This window comes from Meles meles, chromosome 6, assembly GCF_922984935.1.
Source record: "Meles meles chromosome 6, mMelMel3.1 paternal haplotype, whole genome shotgun sequence".
NCBI classification, from domain to species: domain Eukaryota; kingdom Metazoa; phylum Chordata; class Mammalia; order Carnivora; family Mustelidae; genus Meles; species Meles meles.
The window spans coordinates 121,841,120-121,862,673 of NC_060071.1; the positions used below are offsets into that span (position 1 = coordinate 121,841,120).

Consider the following 21,554-nt stretch of genomic DNA (forward strand, 5'->3'; position numbering starts at 1 on the left):
TTAAAAATGGAGCTGGGAGGCCAGCAGGGGGCGCTCTCACACCCTACCCTTGGCCCACCCCACAGAAGCCCTCCACCTCGCACTTCCCAAGTTCGATTTGAGCTCCTATTTCACTTTCACTACCCGAGTAGGAGAAAGAAAGGTGTCCTCCTCTCCCACAACAGCCCAATCAATGAGGAGCCTCAACCCCGACTTTACTCCAATGACTCTTTGTTTCTGTAACAGCTGTTCTCTGGGAAGGAGCTACCTCTCTCCTTTGCGGGCCCCCCCCCCCCCCCCCCCCCCCCCCCGCCTCCGGACTTGCCTGTGGTTTGGCCACAGCTGACTTGCCCTGAGTTGCAATTCTCCGCTATCTCCAAATAGGCCCATTTTTGCTAGTCAAATAGCTGGAAGTTTTATTTTTAAAATCTAGGGCTAAGGTAGGTGAAGAAAGGAAAAAAACGAGGTGAAAAGTACAGCATAGAGAATATGGTCAATAACACCGCAGTCCTGTGTTGTCGACAGGCAGAGACTATCACTCTTATGGCGAGCACTGAGGAATGCATATCAATTATCAAATCAGTATTTGTACACCTGAAACTAATACAACATTGTATGTCACCTAGACTTCAATTACAAAACAATCTAGGCTTAGAGCGTCACATCGTGTCAGCCTCCAAGGCACAGCCCAGTCTTCTTCCTCCCAATATACCACGTGCCTAGCACCGTGCCTGACACAAAGGTGGGAGTTCAGCGTTTGTTGAATGACTAGCTGACTGCAGAATGGATGACAGCAGGAAACCAGGGCAGTGTCCACAGTGAAGGTTCTAGACAAGCGAGATGTTTCACAATCCTTTCTGTGTTTTTTTTCTTAAAGAATTTTTTTTATATATTTGAGAGAGACACAGAGAGTGAATGAGTGAGAGAGAGAAAACACAAGTCTGGGGTAGGGGGGAGAGGAAGAGGGAGAAGCAGAATCCCTGCTGAGCAGCTAGCCTGATGTGGGGCTCAATCCCAATCCCAATTCCGGGACTCCAGCGTTCTGACCTGAGCCCAAGGCAGATGCTTAACAGACTAAGCTGCCCAGGTGCCCCTCCACAACCATTTCCATCTAGAGAAGAACCCAATGAGATTCCAAACCACCAACGTATGTTTTCAACTCCAGGTTCATAGATAGAAAACCATGCGAACTCCATAGCCATTTTAATGGAGAATTTGAGATTGTGTGAAAACTCTAACAAACAAAACATAAGAAATCATTGCCCTGGAAAAGGTAGAGAAGTATTTTAAAGCAACGGTGAGTGCTTTCATGGCTACAGAACAAAGTGCTTCAGGGACCCAGAGGAAAGAACAGTTGGTCCCACAGGGCTGAGGGGGCTGTATGCCTGGAGGGTCAGGGGAGGTAGGATTCCATCCCCCAGGGGAAGATACTGAGTATTAAAGCAGCTGCTTCCACAGGTCAACCCTGAGCTTCCCTGCTGGGCTGAGAGAGTCCTCCTGGATGCGGCAGGCCTGACCTGTCGGCCAGCTACAGGCCTGATGTCTGTGGTTCCCCCAGGGTCACAGCAGAAGGCTTAGCACCTCAGCCAGGCACCCAGCAAAGGTCAAAGAGAGAACCACTCCATAATGGTGTGGGGATGGTGGCCAGACCCCTCTGATAATGGCCTTCACTTCATATCTGTTGGAGAGAATGGATTTTACCCCAAACCTACCAAAATGAGAGACCCCAGGGGTACCTGTGAGCCCTTTCCCCTCATTATTATCACTCAGGAAGATAGCCGGTGGGAGCGGGGTGCTGTTTTGCCAACAAATTATAGCCCAAACACCAAAACCTTCTTTTTTTTTCTCTTTTATTTTCTTCTCTTTTATTTATTTATTGTTTTAATATAAATGTAAGTGGATCTAGGTCATTCCTGTAATAAGGTTGCTTTCCTGGCCTGCAGATAAATGAAGGTAGCTCGAAATCCTGCCCTGTGAAATGTACACTGGGAGGGTGCCCGGCAGGCAAATACCATCCACTGTGTATGTCAGGAGGGAAAGAAGACTGAGAACTCCTCCCTTACAGAGTCATCCCCTGGAGGCAGGGGTCAAACAGGGCATGAAGTGCGTGCTCATTGGCTCCTGCCAGAGAAGTGCCTTCAAGACACCAACCACAGAATGCCTGATCATATAATAAATGATAGCAGTCACCAACCCACCATATACGAGAACCCACTGTGAGCCAGACCCTTTCTTCTCACTGGTTTACAACCATTGCTTCCTCACCACTGCCCCACAAAGAAGACATTGTTAATCCCATTATGGACAAGGAATGGGTCTTGCAGAGACCAAAGAAACTCCCTGAAATCCCATAACTAGTAAATTGTAGAGCCCAACCCCAAGAACAAAGTCTAAGTGCATGCTTATTTGACTGACTCTACCTTCCTATGTCTATATATATGTATCCATCCATCCATCGATCCCACCATCCATCCTCTGTATTTTTTTTAAAGATTTTATTTATTTATTTGACAGACAGAGATCACAAGTAGGCAGAGAGGCAGGCAGAGAGAGAGGAAGGGAAGCAGGCTCCCTGCTGAGCAGAGAGCCCAATGTGGGGCTCCATCCGAGGACCCTGGGATCATGACCTGAGCTGAATGCAGATGCTTTAACCCACTGAGCCACCCAGGCACCCCATCCTCTCTATTAATAGGAATCTCATCCTGGGGCTTGGGTGGCACAGTGTTATGCATCCCACTCTTGGTTTCTGCTCGGGTTATGATCTCAGGGTTGTGAGATCGAGCCCCATGTCAGGCTCCCCACTCAGAGCAGTCTGCTTCAGATTCTCTCTCCCTCTCTCTTGGCCCCTCCCACTCATGTTCTCTCTCTCTCAAAAAAAAAAAAAGAATCACATCCTCAGTAAGAATAGTAGGGACCTTCCCCTTTTCCCACATAGGGTGATTCCAGAGCCAGAGTCTCTTGGCTCTCTATGTGTTTTGGAGGGACTGAACTCAAAGGTAGAGAATGGGTTCAAACCATTAGACCACACAAAGTGAAGTTTCTCAGGCTTTCCATCAGGGCCTCCAGTGAACTCACTACTGAGTGGCCCTGAGTAGTCCAGGTGCCTCAATGCCCAGTGAGGTCTTACTCTAAGTAAGGGACTAATCAGTGAGCCCTGGTTGGACCCTAAGAAGCTGCTTTACACTTTGAATTTCCTTCTCTTTAGAGAATAACAAACTTCAGGTCCACAAATATCATTTCTTAGTCATGAATATACCAGAGAGGGGCCCACAGCCCATCAGTTCCTTAGAAGGATCTGACACGCTCCAAAGCTCAGTGTAAAAATATCTCAGCTATGCCTGTCACAGATAACTGAAATTCCACCATTAGAAATTAATTTCTCTGCTTTACCCAAGTAATCCAGTTGTAGAAAGACATGCTCCAGATGTGCTCAAGCAGTGAGGCCAAATGATGGGAGCACATGGCAGCCCTATTTGTAATAGAAATAATTTAGAAACAACCTAATAGAGGTTGATCAGATACATGGAGGACTGGTTAAATAGAAGAGTAACTAAACTATGGTACATCCCTACCAATCAAAGAGATACTATGTAACCATTACAATGAATGAGGCTAGTCTATACACTTCATGTGAAACAATTTCCCAAAGACATAAAATGAACAATGGAAAATGGATAAAATGAATAACACGAGGCAAGGTTATTCTATGTTGAATAACACCCATGATGTGTTTGAGTGTACTGGACGATCTCTGGAAGGTTGGAGAAGAGCTGCCTTTGAGAGGGAAATTAGGTGGATGGGGTCCTGAGCAGGAGCAGTGGCTTGCCACACTGTATTTTATGTGAATGGCGCCCTCTGGAGTTGTGCCATGGGGTGGCCCTGAGGGAAGAGGTATCTTTTACATCTGTCCTTCCTGCACCTTTGAGTGGGACAACATGGACATATTATGTAATTAAAAAATGACATTTAATTTAAACATATATAAGGAAGTTAGAATCATATCTTTTTATTTTATTTTATTTTTTAAAGGGTTTATTTATTCATTTGACAGACAGAGATCACAAGTAGGCAGAGAGAGAGGAAAGGAAGCAGTCTCCCCGCTGAGCAGAGAGCCTGATGCAGGGCTCGATCCCAGGACCCTGAGATCATGACCTGAGCTGGAGTCAGGGCCCCAACCCAATGAGCCACCCAGGCGTCCCAAGAATCAGATCTTTTTAAAGTCATCTCTATACCCTGTGTGGGGCTTGAACTCACAACCTTGAGACCTGGGGTCATATGCTCTACCAACTGAGCTGCCCAGGCACCCCAGGACTAGGTTCTTTTTAAAGAAATAAAATATTATAATCAAATAAGTCATTCCTGGGAGCACTGGGGGCTCAGTCGGTTAAGCATCTAACTCTTTTCTTTTTTAAGATATTTATTTATTTATTTATTTATTTGAATGAGAGAGAGAGAGAATGAGAAGGACAGAGGGAGAAGCAGACTCCCCACTGAGCAGGAAGTCCAATGTAGGGCTCGATCCCAGGACCCTGAGATCATGACCTGAGCCGAAGACAGATTCTTAAATGACTAAGACACCCATGCGCCCATGCATCCAACTCTTCATTTCAGCTCAGGTTATACCTCAAGGGTTGCGAAATTGAGCCCATTGGGCTCTATTGCAGGCACGAAGTCTGCTTAAGACTCTCTCTCCTGGGGCACCTGGGTGGCTCAGTGGGTTAAAGCCTCTGCCTTTGGCTCAGGGCATGATTCCAGGGTCCTGGGATTGAGTCCTGCATCGGGCTCTCTGCTCAGCAAGGGAGCCTGCTTCCATCCCTCTCTCTCTCTCTGACTGCCTCTCTGCCTACTTGTGATCTCTGTCTGTCAAAAAAATGAATAAAATCTTTAAAAAGAAAAAAAAAGACTCTCTCTACTTCTGCCCCTCTCCTTCACTCCTCTCTCCCTCTCTAAAAACAAATAATAATAATAAAATAATACTAATATGAAGTCATTCCTTATACATTTGTCATAAGTTTTTCATTCATTTGGGAAACATTATTTAGTTCCTACTGTATGGGTTGCACTGAACACACAGAGGTGAGTAAAGCAAAACTTATCCCCATGTAAAAGTCCTGCACGCCTGGGAGAGTGGACAGCACGGTGATAACAATGACAGCTGTCACTTCCTGGGTGCCCACTAGGTGCCTAGAGTCCAGATACAACCCATCCTCCAACCGTCATCCAGCAGGCATCACGGCAGAGAGCACAGATGCTGGGGGAGGCCGTGAGGATCCCAAACCTGCCTCCACACTCGGCAGGGGATCACCGACCTCCCCGTGCCCACCTTCTCCTCCGTAAACCGGGGCTAATAAGAATCTGTGCCCCACTGAGTGGTGGGAAGGATCTGAGGAGCTGGCACATGTGAGAGCCTTAGAACAGTTCTTGGCCAGGGATCCACACTTAGCACCCTGGAAGGGCCAGCTGTTTGTCACTCGGCACCCAGCCTGTGGCAGGGACTTCGGGGAAGAAGATAGCCCCCGCCCCCGCTCACGGGGGGTTTACCATCCCTGGAGACAGACGTGAAGCACATAATTACCGCCCTATCTGTCTTCTGTAGCTGCAACACCACGTGCTGAGCGCTCCCGGGCCGCGTGGACTGGGTGGGGAGGAGGGAAAGAGGCTGGGTCTACCAGCAAGAGTGGGGGTCAGATGAGTGGACGGGTGGGGAGGGGGCTCTCTAGGCCAGGAGACAGCGCGAGCAAAAGCAGGAAGGCGTGTGAAGGGAACCGGCTTCCTGTGCTGCTGGAATATTTGAGGTAAGGGAGGAGGTGGGGGAGCAGGGGCTGGGAGGGCAAGCAGAAGTCAGCTCCTGCGCGATCCAAGAGCGAAGGGAAGTCACGGTGGTCCGTGGTAGAGGGACTCGGTAAGACTCTCCTTTTACCAGGAAGGTAACAGGTGGGGGACTGGACCACGGGGCAGGCTAAGTAGGAGGCTGGCAGAGGAGGGGGAGACCGGCTGAAGGATGAGCGTCCAGAAAGTCTCCCTCCTAGACAAGAACACTGAAGGAGAGTGGGTGCCTTAACCTTTCATTGCTGGGCTGAACCAGCGAGGACTCAACACCCTTCCGGGGTCCATAACTGTTGTTCCTCTGAAATGGGGATAGAAAAATCACACACACACACACACACACACACACACACACACACACACACAGGAAGGCTTTCTGTTTCCCTTCAGTCCTCCCAGGGAAGGACTTCTGATCTGCTTTATTCCTTGCTGTATCTTGGAAACACCCAATAAAAGTCCGCTGTTTGGGGAGACAAGCAGAGCAAGTGACAGGCAAAAAGACAACCATGATGAGAGAGCCCGGGAGGCAAGAGAGAAACCATACAGCTCAGAAACCCAGGGAAGCAAGTACTGCAAGCAGGAATTTGAGATCATGGAGGTCAAGGAGGATAAAGCCCAACAAGCATCCATCAGCACTTCAAACTCACACCCTTTCTCCCTCACTGTCATGATGAAGTCATCACGGTTCTGCCGGCTAACAAGCACGGGGAGCACCACACCAGAAGCAGGATTGTGCTTAGCCCCTGACTTTGAAGGGTATGAAAAAATTAGTAGGAGACCCAGTCCATTTCCTTGATGTTCACAGCCCTGCCAGGAGGGTCTCACTTATTCACAAGCGCAAGCCAATTCACAGCAATACAAAACTCCATTTCTGGTTTCTTTCGAGGTCCCTGGATCCCTTGCACAGAGTCCTACAACTTGATAATGGAAGAGCAGAACAAGTAGGTGTACAGACCTTTTCTTCACTCATTAATTTTTGTGGTGGGAGTTACTCAACATTTGCCAGGAGAGTGGCTGATGACAGTCCAAATACAATGGTACATTTGTGAAATAGATGCCGTCGTATGGAAGAAGCATCCTAACTGTAATAAATAATTCATACATTTAGTTTCATTATAATCACAGAGACAAAAGATCAGGGGAAATGCTGGCAGTCATGTTTAGTACTGTTTATCTAAGAGGTCAGATACACATGCTCCCAATAAGCAAAAAGATTGTTAACAAAACACATATTCTCAACCAAAGCCAATGGTGGTCCCTTTTACTTCCCCTTCCTAAACAGTTCAGTCCTACCTAAGGCCGTTAGGTCCATGGTGGGGGAGAGAAGGGGGGGTCATGGTGGCCCAAAGCAGGGGATTGGAGCTCAAGTGATGAGGAGGACATCCCCAGGGAGGGTGGCCTGGCCTGTGGTGTCACTGCCTGATTCAGGGCAAGGAGGGATGCTTCCTAGGGTCAGAGAATGGTGGCCTGGTATGTAGCATCAGAGGGTAAGGAGTGTACCCACGTGTGCATGTATCTGTGTGTGTGCGTACACCTACATGCGGAGAAACACATATTCCTTAGCTCTGCCTGGGAGCAGCCGCAACATTTCAATAGGTACGAGCCCATCTGGTGTCCCACTCTTGGATTCAAAATACCATCATCCATTAAAATGAGTGAGGAGTCCTTGGAAAAATGGTTGATTCCACAACCGGGGCCAGGAAGTCAGAAGATGAGCCTAAACCATCTCGTTGTGCTAGAAAGTGAGGACATGCTCAAAGAATGATGGGGCCATACAGAATGGACACAGAATGAAAGAGATCTCAGCAGTCAAACTGGGGACAGTGTGAGCTTTAAATTAAATAATGATGGGAATGGATATAACCCACTAACTAATATAGGAATCCATACATTCATGTGGAGATAGAAATAATTTAAGTTGATGAGGAAGGAGATAGTGACAGTTTCGAAGTACCTCGCCATAAAATACCTATCCATTACGAAGAGGAAAAGACTAGTTTTATCATGAAGAGACCTGGGAGACACCACCTTGATCATGTGATCAAAGTATAGGAGCAAACCAAAATGGCGGATCCCTTGGTAGGGTACAAGGAGAAGGCAGTCACTGTTACGATATTCCCGCCACGATGCATAACTTAAATCTGATCTTAACTGAGGGATGTTCTATAATGTCTGTGATCTTTAAAAGTGTCAAAATCATGAAAGTCAAGGAGACAATGAGAAGCTGTGCTTCTAGACAGAAGGAGACTAAACAGACATACCTAAATCCAAGATGGATTTTGAACTGGATCCTCTTGTGGTAAAAGACGTGACTGCAAAAATTGGTTGTATTGTGGTTAGTTGGGGAAGTGTCTTTGTAGGAAAAACATAGGATAGTATTAGAAGATGATGGAGTTATGGGGACAACTTATTCCTGAGAAGTTCAAGAAAAAAAAAAGAGGGTTTTTTTTGTTGTTGTTGTTTTGGTACCACCCTGGCAATTTTCCTGTCACTTTGTGATTGTTTCAAAATTCAAAAATGATGAGAAACAAGTATTGAAAAATTAAATTGTAAATAAACAAAATGTGACATATATCTACAATGGAATAGTATTTAGCCTTTAAAAGGGAGGAAATTCTAACAGATGCTATGACAAGGATGAAGCTTAAAGACATTAGGATGAGTGGAGCTCCTCAATGGTGTCGTTGACTGAGCATCTGACTTGGTTTGGGCTCAGGTCCTGATCTCGGGGTCGTGGAACCGAGCCCTGCATCAGGCTCCATGCTCCGTGCAGAGTCTGCTTGGGATTCTCTCTCCCTCTCCCTTTGCCCCTCCCACTCGGGCTCTCTCTCTCTCAAGTAAATAAGTAAATCTTTAAGGGAAAAAAGGCATTATGATAAGTAAAAAAAGCCCACCACAAGGGACAGATACTGTGTGATGGTACTTATAAGAGGTACCTGGAATAGTCAAATTCATAGAGACAGAAAGTAGAAGGGTGGTTGCCAGGGGCTGGGATGGGGGCAACGGGGAGTTAGTGTCTATCGGGAACAGACTGTAAGTCTGGGATGATGAAAAGTTCTGGAGATGGAGGGTGGTGATGGTTGTAGGGCTACATGGATGTATTCAATGTCACTGAACTGTACATGTAAAACTGGTTAAGAGAGTAAATTTTATGTTCTATCAGTTTTACCACAACATGACATGTAAATTGAACAAAGGAAACTGAGATCGTTAAGGCGCATTCACATTTGATGTTCAGTTTCTGACTATTGCTGTGAAAAGTGACACAGGTGTCGGTGTGTGTCTTGGATTCAGTGTCAAATATCTCCAGCTCAGGGTTCCTGTTCCAGTGCCAAGAGAGGGAGCGCATCTTGGAAAAGGAAAATTTTCATGTCTATGCTTCACATGGCCAAGCAGTAACTTTACGACTTCATAGAAATTTAGGAAAAACTCTCTGCCAAACGTGGCTGTGAATGTCCATTCTTAGAGAGTTATAGAATATTTGAGAGCTCATTCTTCAAAGTAAATCTGCTTTCAGTAACTTAGCTAAATAAAGCAATCCAACCTAGTGGCAGAACTCCAAGGTATGACATTGCTATGGGCAAACAAGGCAAACCCTTCTGTTTCATCGTTTGCTTGCCCCTATAAAACTAGAAGTTGTGCGTCTGCATATTTAATACGGAGGTACTGGAATGCTCTGTCAGAGCAAACTCCCACAGCCATGAAGCGAGACACAGGCATCCAGATGGAGGTTAAGTATATGACATCACTAACAGTAAATGCTGTCACGTAGTCCCATGGGTGAATGCTAGGGATAAACCCAACAGTTGCTTTAATGTCTAGCTAGCCGTTCACTGCACAGCTCAACCAATGGCATGACCTACAAGGCTACTTCAGGGTCACAGTGAGCACCACTCTCCGGCTGGAGAGGCTGATGGCTCCATGCACTTCCACCGCTGGGAAAGATCTTGCCTAGTGGTAATACTCTGGCAAGGCACAGAAGAAGTTACGGTGACCCAAACAGAAAAGCACTTTGACACTTTGGGCCATGGTTCCTTTGTGTCAAATGGCAGACATGCCTGAAGAAACATTTTGTTTTTAAAGATTTTATTTGTTATTTATTTTAGAGGAAGAGCGTGCAAACGCATGAGCTCAAGCAGGGGGAGAGGCAGAGAAAGAGAAAGGGAGGAGCAGACTCTGCTGAGCAGGGAGCCCGATGCGGGGCTCGATCCTTGAGCTGAAGGCAGATGCCTAACCAACGGAGTCACCTAGGGTCCCCAGGATAGACCCTTTAGTGCCTTCCAGTTCTATGGTTTTCATAATCAGTAACTACTTGGCAATAATTTATGAGTAGATGGAGGTATTGATTATTAAAGGTTTTTTTTTTTTTTTAATTCCTTTGTTAGGGGCGTGTGTGTGTCTTTGAGAGTAAAACTAACTCTTAGTTGGTCAGTTCTTGGAATGATTGGTCTGAGAACCATACATTAGTCCAGAATTATGCTTGCCCTTCCCTGAAGGAAGCGTGCCACCTGATAGCGTACTTGTACGGCAACAAATACTATAGGACTAGAGCCCCGTTCCAGAACAGATATTGTAGGGCAGCAGGAATAACACAGGCCCTTTAGACTTACCCTCTTATGCCAGGCCCAGTACAATTCAGGTTTAAAGGACATATGTATCTATGGGTCACATTTCAGAAGGCACCGTCATTCACGTAAACCCAAGTAAAAATGAGCTAAGCTTGGACCCGTCTCATTTACGTGCGTCCCTCGACAGCTGTGCGGAGACGGTTGTGTGAACGCCCCAGGATGGCCTGGGCCACTGTTTCAAAGGGTCTTTCAGTCCCATTAAAGCTGCATCCAGAAATAGTCAAGGCCGGGCCTCGGTCCTGACAGCTGGAGCTTTCACGAACTGAAAACCACACTCTCAGAAGGGACGGTGTCCTTCCCCGTTCTGTGTCATGGCTGAGATTCTCGGAGGTTTCCTTTCATGAGTATTCCTGATACCAGCCATTCGGGACCAAGAGCCCACACTGCAAGCTCCTTGTTGCCCATCGCACGACACCGAGTTTCACGCCGGTCCCATATGTGAGCAGGATGGGGACCTTGCAGGGAATGGCGCGCTGCACCATAACGGCCAGGCATTAGTTCAGAGGCCGCTGTTGGCCTCGGTGCTCCCCGTGCTGGGCAAAGGCCAAGCCCCCGAAGGGGGTCCGGTGGGAGCCCCAAGAGAGAAGGCCCCCACTGGTGCCCTTGGGTGGATGCCAACCGAGAGCTCAGATGTCACAGGGAGAGAGTGAGGAGCCTCCTCGGGCTAGCCTCCCGTGGCGCCTTCTCCCCTGACCGAGCGGCTGGCAGGTGTGCCGGGCCCCTGGGGGTCCTGGCGGGCAGGCAGCCAGCACACAGCCGAAGCCCGGGCTCCCCAGCTCTCAGTGCATCTCCATGGGAACAGCTCGGCAGCCCCACACTAGGCGGGGTGCCCCATCTATTTCTATGGTACCTGTCACCATGGCACCTACTTGCTCTGAAAAACACAGGCTAAAAACAGAACCTGAAGGAAAGGGGGGCAATTCACTTCTCCGCAGTCAGTCCCCTTCTCCCGCAGCTGGTGTCAGACCTTTGGCGTGCTCACGCAGACCTCATGCCTTCCCGGTTTCCGCGATTTTGTTGGAGGTGGCTTTGAAAAACAAAAGGCTTGGTCTCAGCACCCGCCTCATCTTGGGGGTGATGTGGCGCGAGGCTCCGGGGAGTTTGCGCTCCACTTGCCCCGGGTGTAAAACTCCCAGGCCCAGGCAGCCCCTCCGAAAACCCCTCCCAGAGTTTGTTCGAGGCCTCCTGGGAGGTGTTTCAGGAAGGGGGGGATAGTGGGGCGTAGGGGAGAGGGATGGTGACATCAGTGTACACAGATGACCCAAGAAAGGACGCGCTTATTCCAACAAAGCGGATCACGAGCTTTTCTGGGAGGACGTGGGACACTCTCTTCAGGGGGAGATCCATGAAGGCAAACAGCTTCCTGGAAGGTTTTCCTTAAGTTAAGGGCCATCCTTTCCAGCCCAGGCCTCACACCAGGCTCTGGAGTCTAGCAGGGACAAGCCACTTCCTGTGACCTCAGCCTTCACGGTCCTTCCTTGGTTTGCCCGGCTATGAAATGGGGGCATTGCCAGCCTTAAGAGCTTTGTGAGTGCGGAGGAAGCACTGTACATAGAGCATCTAGCATCTAGCATAGAGAACGCAGAGCTGCTCGAGAGGAAGCTGTGAGGAGGGGGGCGGTGACAATGTGACAATGGTCAGGACAGAGTGCTCAGCCTGCCCTGTTTCTCCCCAGCTGGATTTCCTGCCTCCGTCCTGGTGGGGCAGGTATGAGCAGGGCCCCTGGGCCTGAGTTGCCCCCTGCCTCCAGACCCGCACCCTCCTCAGTGTCCTTGGGCACACACGTGGCACCTTCCTCTGTGTCCTTGGGCACACTCGTGGCTGAGGACAAGCTCACCCTTCACAGCAGGTGTCGCCAGGCAGAAGGCTCATCAGCCTGGCACTTACTGGGACACACAGGACAATGAAATCCCCCTGAACAGGAGAAAATCCCAACCCAGTTCTCTGCCTGTGGGCTTTTGGAGTCAAGCAGCCCCTAGGGACTCAAATCTCCCCTCTGCCTATCTGTTGCCTGAGTGACTCAACTTCTCTTCCCTTTCCTTCCCCATCCGTGAAATGGGGTTGTGCTTCCTGTCTCAGAGGGAGGTTGGGGCACTCAAGGAGAAGAGGCAGGAAGAGCCTCCAGTCCAGAGTCAGCACCTGGTGGGCTCCCCTCTTCTCTGTTCCCCCACAGAATGTTTTAAGGTGGAGTAAATACTCTCTTTAATGAAGTAAGTGTTAGCCTTTATAATAGAAGGAAACCGGTGTGTTTCCTGAGTTTGCTGAGGTCCTGGTAGATGCTGAAACTCCCAAACTCACCCAAGGCCAGGCGTGGGGTTGGCATGGCTGACTCTGGGGCCTCTGGGGTTGGCATGGCTGGCTCTGGGGCCTCTGCTGGCTGCCTCCCTCACCACCGCTTCTCAAGAACACTCTGCCAAACAAAATGGTGGGCTCGCTCTCACACATGTCTTACTTGTTCCTTTTTTCAAAGATTTATTTATTCACTGGGGCGGGGAGGGGCAGAGGGAGAGAGAGAATCTTCAAGTTGACTCCCTGCACGGGGCTCGATCTCACAACCCTGAGATCACGACCTGTGTCAAAACCAAGAGTCAGATGCTTCACCGACTGAGCCACCCAGGCACCCCTACCTGTCCCTTTTTATTTTGTAAAAGTAATTTCCCCACAATGCTTATCTCTCTGCCGAGTCCCACCCCCAAGAGGGCCCACTTTCCACTTGAGGATTCATGTGTTTCCAAGAAACTGGACCCCCCTCCAACGTGCTAGGGACAGAGCCTGTGGCCGGAGGTAAGGCGATCACGTATTTCTATCTCCTGCGTCCAGGGAGTGGTTCATGGGGCCTCTGTGGGTCCAATCAGAATGTCCCTTGTGACTGTCTTGCGAATGGGAAACAGAAGGTCCATAGGGGCTGTAGATGTGAGGCCAGGAACGCTCCAGTCATCCAACTTTCCTAAGCAAGACCAGCCTCTGGGCAGAACAGACACTCGAAGGGTGACGGCCAAAGCCCCACCCAGGGGTGGGGTCAATAAATCCCATTTGGTGTAAAGCAATTTGAGTTGGGTTTTCCATAACACGAGGAAAAATGCACCACGAACATGATTTCCTCTTGGGAGTTCCAAAGCCGCCATCACCTTCAGACCTCAGTTCCCAAGCTAGCTCTTGAAGAAAGCCCAACGAATCCTATTACCTCCTTTCCCCTGGGCTCCTGTGTGCTTTTTATTTAGGACTCGGCCATGCATGGAAGCTTCACAATAAAATTGGTAGTGTCTCTGTTTCCCACTGAAAATGATGAGGCCCCAGTGACATTTTCTCCATGGCTACCCGTTTATTAGTTGGTGAGACCGGGACTAGAAATGAGGACCCTGTGTGATAGGGAGGCTATGAGTAAGCTTTTATTCCTTTTTCTAAATATGAATTATTTTAATTCCCCAGTTAGGATTCGAATTTTCTTGAGTCCAAAGCCATTTTTTCTTCCTCTTTGGGCCATCCATTGGAGTCACGTGAGATGTGTTTGTTACCCAGTAGCCAAGGGAACCTCCTACAGCCAGAAACACCCTGGCCAGGGGCCCGACAATGCCCGGAGATCTGCCGAGTTCTTTAAGAAGTACCAGGCGCTGGGCAAAGCGCTTGACATATGTGTTCTCATTTTTAAAAAATGGCTCACTGTATTTACATTATTCTTGGGCCCAAGGGCAAGTGGCCTTTCGCCAAGGCCTGTGAGCAGAACCTGTTTGGACTGAAAGTGTATGCTCTCTCCCGAAGAACAAACATAGAGGGCAGGGTCCCTTACTGTGGCACACGGCAGGTGCCAGGACTCTGGGTTCGATTTCCGGCTCAACTTCTTATTATCTGGCTGGTCTTGGGCAAGTTACTTTGTGTATTTGTGCCTCAGTTGTCTCATTTGTCAAATGATGATCCAATCCCAACACCTCTGTGGGCTGTGGGAAGATTCCATTGTATGGAACACCCAGCGCAATGCCCGGCATCCTTTTGGCTCTGTTCTGCTATGTTTCTTCTTTGCTGAGCACGAACCAGTGGCCGGCTCTCACATAGGTGTGTGTCCCACACCCTAGCTCCAGGATGCTGGCCAGCCCTACCCAGGAGCCAGGGAGATAGAGTTCAAGGAAACATGGGTCACCAGGTGGGGAGAACTTTCCATCTCCTTCCTTGCCAAACATAGATTAGCAGCTAGAAAGCCAGAGTGGGCCGAGGAGGGGTGGTTATGGCTCACGCTGCTTTGTTTCACCGCAAGTTCATTGTGTTTGGATTATAACGAAGTGTTTCTCCTTTTGTCTCTGCCCAGCAAGCCGTGAACAGTTCCAGATCTGACAGCCTGAGCCCTGGGTCTAACTTATTAAAGAAAGGAAAGGGGATTTGCTGGGTGGTTCAGTCTGTATTTTTTCAATTAAGATGTGACACTGTTCCTCAAAACAGTCAGACTCCCCCTGAGGTTTTAAGCATTCTCGAATAACCAGCACACACTTGCTCAGGGCTCTTTGTCAGCCGGAGGGGAATGTCCTACCTCTTTCAGTAAATGAGCTGCACTTCTCTGTGGCTAAGGCGGGGAGTGGGGCAGGGAAGCCCGAAGGACAGGAAGAGATAAAATGCCCCACATGTTATCAATTCTTCTCATCTCCTCCTGTATTCAGAGAAGGCAGGTCTGCCCAGCATTTCATTCCACCCCAGGATGAGGCTTCTGGTAAAAGGCTTCTGTTAAATGGTTCTTTGTTTTTGCTGGAAGCAGTTCTCTATCTGTTTCTGGGAGGCGGCACTCTCAAAGTATAGATCCTCAGGACACAGTGCTTGATAAAATTGCAAACTTCAGGCTCAGTAGGATTCCCACTGGTTTAGACGCTACCAGAGATGGAGAACCTTGGGTCACAGGTGAAGAGCTTGGGTTTTACAGTCAGATCAGTATGGACTGAACCCCAAGCTTCAGCTCCAATCCCTACTACCTGCGGACCTTGGCCAGGTTATGTAATCTCTCTGGGTCTCACGATCATCACTTGCACCAGGGGAATGCTAGACACTCAAGAGGGATGGTGCTTCTGTGGTTGCTGCAAGGATGCAGCGAGATAATGCTTGTTTAACCATGCTTGCCGTCTAGTAAACATTCACTGCATGCTAACTCTTCTTTTCATATAATACTGCATTCAAAAAGGTCTCAGGAGCTTATTATGTACAAGAAATAAACTTGGCCATCACAACCAGTGTTAAGAGTCTACCACTACAGGTTTTGACAAGTCTGTAGACCAGCAACCGGACAGGGAGGTATCATGATCCACAGGAACTCCACCAGGACTCACAGCAAATTCTCAACAACGAGCCAGCCAGGAGAGGGCAGCAAGAGAGAGCCAGAGTCTTACTGTAGCCTTTCCAGTTACCATGCCTGAGTGTTGGAGGCACTTGGTGTGGTCCAGGTTGGTACTAGTTTGAAAAGACACCAGATCTGGTGGGTGGAGACACAGTAGTGTGAATTTCACAGCTGGGTGGTGTACATTAGCGTGGTGGGTGGTGACTGTGTCTCTGACTCAGCACCTCCGAAGATATTTACTTTAAGAAATCACACAGGCATCACTCTATTGTAGGAAACAGGAAAACTTCATTGAGATGGGGTGGTAATCTAAACCAGGGACTGGCAAATTCTTTTGCATAGCCTGTGAGCTAAGAATGGTCTTTATATTTTTTAAGCATTGTTAAAAAAAGAGGAGGAGGGGAACAATATCAATAGCAAAGAACAAAATAAAAATAATAAAATAGACAAGTAACAAAACCAAGAATATTGTGATAGTTAATTTTTTTCTCTCAACTTGATTGGGTCATGGGGTGCCCAGAGAGTTGGTTAAACATTATTTCTGGTGTGTCTGTGAGGGTGTTTCCAGATGAGATTAGCATTTGAATCAGTGGGCTGAGTAAAGCAAACTGGCCCTCATGGGTGGGCATCATCCAGTTCCTGGAAGGCCTGAATAGATCAAGAAGGCAGAGGAAGGGAGATATGCCTTTTGCCAGACAGTTTGTGCTGACACACTGGTCTACTCCTGCCTTCTGATTAGGACCTCACCCCTGGTGCTTCCGGTTCTCAGGCCTCTGGACTCGCATAGACTGAAAGTATACCATTGGCTTCCCTGGGTTTCTGGCTTGCAGATAACAGACTGTGAATCAGCCTCCACAATCCCTTGAGCAATTTCTTATACATTATACATAAGATGCAATAGATAATACAGATTTATTTCCTATTGGTTCTGTTTCTCAAGACAAGAAAAAAGAACAAAAAGCCCAGCAGCATACTTAATGATAAAATGTTGAGAGCACTCCTTTCAAGATCTGGAACAAAGCCTAGGAAGTCCCATTATCAGCACATTATATTGGTCAGTGTAGTAGAACAAGGGGAAAAAAGGAAATCGAAACGTGGAAGGATAGGAAAGGAAGGACAAATACCCTTGCAGCTCTTATGATTGTCTGGATGGAAAACCCAGTGTGATCTACAGATAAGTTATTAAAATTGGTATGAGAGCTCAGGAAGTTTTCTGGATACAAAAGCAATATGCAGAAGTCAGTTGCATTTCCATTTACCCGTAGCTGTTAGGAAATGTAATTTAAAAAGATACCACCTGTAAGAGCATGAGCAAACATCAACACTTCAGAGTAAATCTAACAAAACATGAGAAAACTGTTATGGAGAAAATTGTAAAACTTTACTGAAAGACTTTAAAGGACCCGAGTAAGTGGAGAGACAGCATGCTCGTGACAGAAAGAGTCAATCTTGTAAATATATCAGTTATCCCCAAATTGATGTACATATTCTAGGCAATTCCAATCAAAATCTGAACAAGATTTTTAAAAAGATACTCAACAAACTGATGCCAAAGTTTATTTGGAAGGGCAAAGGGCCAAGAAATGCCAGATCATTTTTTAAAGGACAGATACGTATGGGTCTGTTTGGCAGCAGAGGACATTTCCTTGATCAGATATCAAGACTTCTTAGAAAACCATAGCAATTAAGAGTAAATGAAAGAACTCCCACAACTCAAAAGCAAAAACAAACAAGCTGAAAACAAACAAACAAACAAACAAAAAAAACAACCAAGAAAATCAAAACCTCAACCCAATGAAATAATAAGAAAGGACTTAAGACATTTCTCCAAAGAATTATATAAAGAGCTAATAGGCATATGAAAAGATGCTCAAATCACTAATTGTTACAGAAATGCAAAGAAAAACCAAATAAAATACTGCTTCAGGAGTGCCTGGGTGGCTCAGTTGGTTGAGCACCTGACTTCTGGTTTTGGCTCAGGTCAGGATCTCAGGGTCATGGGATCAGCCCCACGTCAGGCTCCACGCTTGGCCCGAAGTCTGCTTAAGACTCTCTCTGTCCCTCTCTCAGTCTCTCTTTAAAATAAATAAATACATCTTTGAAAAAAGATGTAACTTTGCTCCACCACCCATTAGTATGGCTGTTATTAAAAACAAAACAATACCTAAAAACTGAAAATATCAAGTGTTGATGAGGATGTGGAGAAATTGGAACATTTGTGTATTGCAGGTAGAAATGGAAATGTAAGATGGTGTAGGTAGCCTTTGTGAAAACAGTATAGCAGATACTCAAAATCATTAAACGTCAAACTACAGCCCCACTTCTGGGTATGGACCCAAAAGCATGGAAAGCAAGAACTCAGACAGACATTGCACATCTATGTTCTTAGCAGCACTACTCACAACAGCCACCGCAGGTGGAATAGTCACAATATTATTATTCACAATATTCTGTAATAGGTCCAGTGATGGATGAATGGATAAACAAAATATGGTACATGCATATAACGGAATATTCCCAAAAGGAAGGACATTCTGACACGTGCTACATGGATGAACCTTGATGACACTGCACTTGTGAAGTAAGCCAGACACAAATCCCATGTGATTCCACTTATTCCACTTTCTAGGGCTAGGTTTCTAGGTTCAGTTTGGGATTCTGACAAAGTTCCAGAGATGGATGGTGTTGATGGTTGTATATTAAGTGAATGTACTTAATGCCACTGAAATGTGTACTTAAAAATGGTTAAGATGGTAAATTTGAAGTTATGGATAGTTTACCACATTTCTTTAAAAGATTGGGGGAGGGGCTCCTGGATACCAAGTCAGCTGGGCCTCTGACTCTTAGTTTTGGCTCGGGTCATAGTCTTGGGGTCATGGGACAGAGCCTCACATCTGGCTCCACTCAACATGGAATCTGCTTGAGATTCTCTCTCTCCCTTTCAAGACAGAAAGTTTGGGAGCTTAGAGGGAAAAAAAAACACAATCGCTCAAACATGGAAAGTTGACTTCTGATGGAGAGGACATTGCAAATAAATGGGGAAGAAAGTAAAACTGGGAGGCAAGCATCTTACAGCAAGCACAAAAATAAAATCCAGGTAGATTAAATACTTAAAACATGAAAGATTTAACACTTAAAATATGAAAGACAAAATAAGAAATTCTTAGAAGATAGTATCGGGAAATACCTTTATGACTCAGCTTGGTAAAGCTGTCTTGGATAAGAAAAAAAATCTCACATGAAAATGAACAGCTTCTGTTCAAGTCACCATAAATAAAATGCAAAGGCAATCTCAAGCTGCAGGTAGATATCTGAATGTACGGAACTGATACCAGATTATAATCCTGTAAACCCTTAAAGAGCCCTTAGTAATCAATAAAAAAATATCAACAGCCCATTCAAAAATAGGCAAAAGACATAAACAGGGCATTTCACAGCAGAGGAAAAGAAAATGATACATACAAATTACAACCAAAAGGAGCCACGGACCATGCCAACGCGACCGACAAAAATTAGAGTTGACAAAAATGAGATCAACCAAAACACTACCACTGACCACTATTGGAAGCGTAGATTATTACAGTCTCTTGGGGGGCTGGGTGGGGCGAAATTAGCACCATCCAGGAGACTTGAAGGTGCGAGCGTCCTTCAGATTGGCCATTCCACACATTGGTATACACTCAAAAGAATAGAAGAGCCCCACGCAGTGTGGGATACTCCCACAGCGTACTAGTATGTAGCAGTAAAAATGAACTACAGTGGGGCGCCTGGGTGGCTCAGTCATTAAGTGTCTGCCTTGGGCTCGGGTTGTGATCCCAGGGTCCTGGGATCGAGCCCCATGTCAGGTTCCCTGCTCCACGGGAAACCTGCTTCTCCCTCTTCTACTCCTCCTGCTTGTGTTCCTGCTCTCTCTCTCTGTATCAAATAAATAAATAAAATCTTTAAAAAAAAAAGAACTACAGTGACTTGCATCAACAGTAAGGAATCTCGAAAATGTAATGTTGGATGAAAGAAGTCACAGAAGAATATGTATTGTATTCTATAATATAGCATTAAAGTAGGCATCCACGCTCTGCGAGACCAAATAATATACTACTAGAGATTTAAGTGTGTGCATGCATGTGTGTGTGCGTGTGTGTGTGTTTGTGTGTGTGTGGGGTAAAACTATAAAGAAAAGCACGGCAGATGAATTCTGTGTAGCTGCTCTCTGATAGAGAGAGGAGTATTGACTGGGGAGGGGCATTCTGAGGCTTCTAAGAAACTCACACTGTTCTATTTCTTAATTTGGGAGGTGGGGATGCAGGTGTTTGTTTTGCTATTCTTTAAGATGAACATACGGCTTATAAGTATGCATGATACATTTCACAATTTAAAAAAATAACATAAAAGATAAAGAGCCTCTCCGTGATGGTTAAGGATGCAGGAGAGAGGTCAAATCCTCTGAAGGGCAGGCAAAGGCAGGGCAGTCTGTCATACTCTGGACCAACAGGAAAATGCAGATCAAGAAGGCTTAATTTCTGAACATCTATTTTTGCCTCTCAAGCATTTTTCCCTTTCTGAAACTGCCTTTCTCTGCAACCCAGAGGGGCTGTGTGGTGGGCATGCGACTCAGGACAGTTAATCAGGGTACCTCCTCTTGTCTGGCCTCAGTGGTGAACATACAGGGATGAACAGAGGTCCCAAGCCAGCCCAATTAGAGCTGTCCATGTCTCTCTACTGGAACAATCAAGAAAGAGGGAATATTACTATATGTAATGCATGGTGAGCCTAGAGCTTCATGAAATCAGCCTGAAAATGAAGCCAGCAGAGAGAAAAGCAGAAATGAGGACTGGGGAATCACAGAGGGGCAGAGAGAGGGTAAGAGACAGGCAAAGTCCTCATCCTGTCATTTGAGTGCCTGGATCCAGCTATTCCTGATTCCCATCATGGAGACAGTTGTGGATCCAGCTGTGATCAAAAACGTGCTGTGTAGCACAGAATTTTGTATCAGGAGCAGGGGTTTGCAAGTGACAAGGCCTAATATGTGGCATGGGCCGTATTGGGATGGGGAGTGGAGCAGTGTGGAGCTCCCCCTACCTGACCAGGAAGTGAGCAGTGTCTGATACATGGAGCAAAGCTGCTAAACTCTATCCTGTTGAGTTTGGGAATTCAGACTACAATGCTCAGTGAGTTTGGGAATTCAAAGACCTTGTTAAAAAAAAAAAAAAAAGCCAGGTAATGGGTGTGCGATGGCTACATCTTCAGTCTTTTTAAAAGATTTTATTTATGTCTTTATTTAAGAGAGAGAGAGAGAGAGAGCATACATAAGCCAGGGGAAGGGCAGAGATAAAGACTCCCCACTAATCAGGGAGCCCAATGTGGGACTCGATCCCAGGACCCTGGGATCATGAACTGAGCCAAAGGCAGTCACTCAACTGACTGAGCCACCCAGGTGCCCTTCTTCTGCCTTTAGTAAGGTACTCTAACAAAAAGACACACTTGAATCTCAGCTTGCCTTTCTGAAAGCAGGGAAATGGGAAAACAGAGCCATGAGATCCTCCTTGTGCCTGTGGCCAGTAATTCAACCGAGCTGAGAACCAGAACACCATCTTTTGGTATTGCAAAAGTCAGATCCCTGTGTGGGGCTAAGGTTGGTGCCAGCACAGTCTGAGAGAAGGAAAACACAGTGGGAGATAAGAGAGGAAGGCTGGAGAGGGCTTCTTCCCAGCAGCCCTTGCTGGGTCCTCCCGGTTTGGCCAAAGTGACTACTCCCCCCAGCGTGGACCGGTGTCCATTGGGAAAGAGCCTGAGCACAAGCAGACTGATTAGCC

General features: G+C 46.8%; 1 protein-coding gene across 7 annotated transcripts in view; it reads right to left on the reverse strand.

Annotated features, from left to right (window-relative positions):
* The window catches only part of DGLUCY (D-glutamate cyclase), a 76,767-nt gene that overhangs the window by 46,217 nt on the left and 8,996 nt on the right, over nucleotides 1-21,554 (reverse strand). The window contains exons 3-6 of one of the 7 annotated variants that reach the window (XM_046008131.1): nucleotides 12,732-12,843; nucleotides 11,335-11,460; nucleotides 8,067-8,117; nucleotides 6,761-6,887 (exon numbers count right to left, since the gene is read on the reverse strand). The exons of 3 other annotated variants lie outside the window; for them this stretch is intronic. The gene's annotated coding sequence lies outside the window, so the exon portion shown is untranslated. The remainder of the gene's footprint in view (nucleotides 1-6,760; nucleotides 6,888-8,066; nucleotides 8,118-11,334; nucleotides 11,461-12,731; nucleotides 12,844-21,554) is intronic. 3 more of the 7 variants (XM_046008132.1, XM_046008133.1, XM_046008134.1) reach the window with 3 other exon arrangements.